Raw genomic sequence first — 3,379 nt, 5'->3', positions numbered from 1 at the left:
GCTCTGGGTATTCAGCTCAACTCATGTAGGACATTGTTGTGGGATCCAGGCCCTCAGCTGGATTCCTTGGTCTTAGTGTGTGGACAGATTCCCTGCACTCTTTTGTATACTGTTCTTTGGGTGACTATTATAAATAATCATATGAAGTACGTGTCCTGTATTATATTGTTCCCCTTGAAAAATAAGCCCCAAACCAACACATATAGCAAGCAGGCATGAATACAGAAAAGGGGCTTTTTCTGTGGGGGGTTGGATTAGTAGCTCTTCCTGGCTTTCTCAAGGTGACAGAGACCTTAGAATATCAATCCCTGATGTTTATCCTTGGGAAGTATGTGGATGCATTTGTCTTATCTTTTGTCTTGAGGTCTGGCCCTCAGCTGGCGGTGCCTGTCTCTCCCACAGTTGCAAGGTATCTGCCTACTGCACTGGCTCCTTTGAGGGCCCAGCCCTATCTAACTGCCTATAATATTTTTATCTAACTTAGTTGCCTATAACAGTCTCACAATATTTCCACATCGGTCCAAATGCCAGAATGGCATTCAGGCCACAAACATAGGATCTTATTTAATCACTGTCCAGGACCCTTAAACAATGCTACTTCGTATAACTTCCCCTGCAGACACGTCCACCCTTAGACACCTGTGTCACCTTAAGTGCTACTTCACTTCTATTTGCTTAAATACTTAATGTACTGCCTTTAGAAAATAAATTTACATTATTAAGTCTACTTTATCCTTCTTTTATTAGAAAGAATCTAGATTAAAATATTTTCACTAAGGGGCTGGGGGTTTAGCTCAGCGGCAAAAGCGCCTGCCTGGCAAGCGCAGGGTCGTGAGTTCGGTTCCCGGTACCGGAAAAAAAACATTCCATGATTCTTTTTTTGCTTTGACATAAACTGTATACAAAATTAGAAAAAAAAAAAAAAAAAAAAAAATATATTTTCACTAAAAAGCATGGTGACAAAATTTCAAATTATTTAAAAACATTTTATTCTCCCCCTATTTCTAGTTCTGCCCTATTATCCCAAAGGGATTCAATTTTGAATGCAAATTCTTTTTCAGAAGATGCTTCTATCAGTCTGTACTGATGGAAGAGCCCTTCCAGTCACTGTGCATCTGGGCCAAGTCCTGAAGTCTCCTCTTCCTCCTCTCCTCCCTAGCAGAAAGAAAGCAGCCAAAGCAAAGAGGAAATAGGAATACACATGAAATGATTACCTGCGGTAGGCTGAGAGCAAAAATTAACACAAGCAAAACTAAAATTCTTCGTTGAAACTTTATCCATAAGGCACAGCAGGCACAGTGCCTGCCTGGCAAGTGTGAGGTCATGAGTTTGATCTTTGGTACCAAAAAAAAAAAAAAAAGAAAGAAAATTTACCCATTAGCAAGTACAATTATTACATATCATTTTTTAAAGTTTACTTTTCAATGAGGATCAGAAATTCTTTTATCTAATTAACTGAGAGCCAGGAGGGCTTTCAGAAAATCATGTGGAATTACTCTGAGAGGAAAACATCTACTCTGTCTGGTACAATTCTGCTCAGATTCTTAGGTTTACACCAATTTAGAGTAAAACTAAAAATTTCTGACTTGACCTTTATTTGATTCAGCACCTAAATAGACTGAACATTTGTTACTTGTTACTTAAGAAATATCAGAGCATAGGAATTTCAGATATATCAAAAGAGGGAAGCAATATACTTCCTCTAACTTAGAACATATCTTTTGCTTTCTAAATACCAACAGAACACATTTATTTTTGTCTACGATTCTAATTCCACCTAGTTTTGAAATTTTATCTTAGCGTTAATTTCCAAAGGAGTTGAAATTAAATACAAATGTAAATACTATTTTTGTCATAAATTTAATCAGTCTTAGTTAAATTGGTGTTGCTACAACAAAATGCCTGAGGGTATAACTTGAAAGAGGTTTACTTGGGTCATGATTTTGACTTCTGAAGGCTGTAAAATCCAAACAGCATGGTGCAGACCTCTGACAAGGCCCTCCCTTGCTGTGTTACAACACAGTAGAAAAGCAAAATGAAGACAGGCCACACGCCAAAGGGCCAAACTAGTGAGGTGACTTTGCTTTACAACAACACACTCTCATAAGAACTAATCCATTTACATAAGACCTGACCCATGCTCATCAGACAGCAGTAATCCATTTGTGAGTGTGCAGAGCTCATAACTTAGTTACCTCCCGCTAGGACCCACCATGCCAAGGGTCAAGCTCCCAGCACATACTTTGGGGAAACAAACCATAGAAATAGTAAAATTAAATACACAGTGTTTCGTTCTCTAATTACACATTAACAGAAACATTGACTCTAAGGTTGCTTCGTATTCAGTTGGCTGTGGCGGATTTGTTTTTTGTAAAAGCCTCAGACTCTTCTCTATCTGAAACTCTCCATCTTAAGATGGAACACACTATCCCTTATGAAGTATCCCACAGTAGTACAGTAGTATCCCACACTACTGTACTACAGCAGGACCAATTACACTGTTAAACAACTTGGGAAAATAATTAGAACTAAATGTTCAACCTGTCAGCCCCTCTGATTTTATGGGTCTCCAGACAATAGAAGGCACAAGAAAGAAAGACAATGCCTGAAGATTAAATTGTGCAAGTCTAAGTGACGATGATCTATTGCAACAAGCCTAAGGGGTAGGGAAACGCCTTCCACCAATCAGCAGCCTGGTGTAGTATGTACAGGAAATGCGTTTTCCAGAATGTAACTGGAAATTTAATTAGATTTGTTCTAAGAATTGGCTACAATTTTTCTCTTGTGCTGTGATTTCTTTTAAAACTAATCTTTCTTAATATAATCCCTTGCTTCATATTAAATTATAAACTTAAATTCAACAGTAGCTATATTGATTTATACAATGGGCTAGGAGGGGATATGGAATGCCTACTTGCTTCACTAAATAAACCGAGAACTGTATTTTTTAACTATTGCCTTTGAGCCCTAAAGAATGCATTGTGAATTGGTATCTCCTTTTTTACTTTAGCTGTTTTGAAACAACAAAAAAGTATAAACCAACTTTGACATTTATATTAGTTTGATGTAAGAACAAGGAAAAACTGAAATGATAGAATACTTACAAAGGTAGAGAAAAAAGAAAAATTATTCTCATTGTTCAAGTACAACAATTGATTTTATTTTGTATAGCTTTCCATTTTCTTTTCCACAGTTTCAGTATAATATAAATACAAGTTTATTTTCTGCTTTTTATAATTTAAAAACTATAAAAAATCCACACAAACATCCACAGATCAAAGTTCTACTTCTTGTGAAATACTGACTTTACTTTATGTCTCCACTAGACAGTTTATTTTCTCCTGAGGTTTTGCTATTATCAACAGTGTAGCAAATTATA

This window comes from Chinchilla lanigera, unplaced genomic scaffold, assembly GCF_000276665.1.
Source record: "Chinchilla lanigera isolate Chin_1 unplaced genomic scaffold, ChiLan1.0 scaffold00001, whole genome shotgun sequence".
NCBI classification, from domain to species: domain Eukaryota; kingdom Metazoa; phylum Chordata; class Mammalia; order Rodentia; family Chinchillidae; genus Chinchilla; species Chinchilla lanigera.
The sequence above is the reverse complement of the archived record's forward strand: the minus strand, read 5'-3'. Positions refer to the sequence as shown.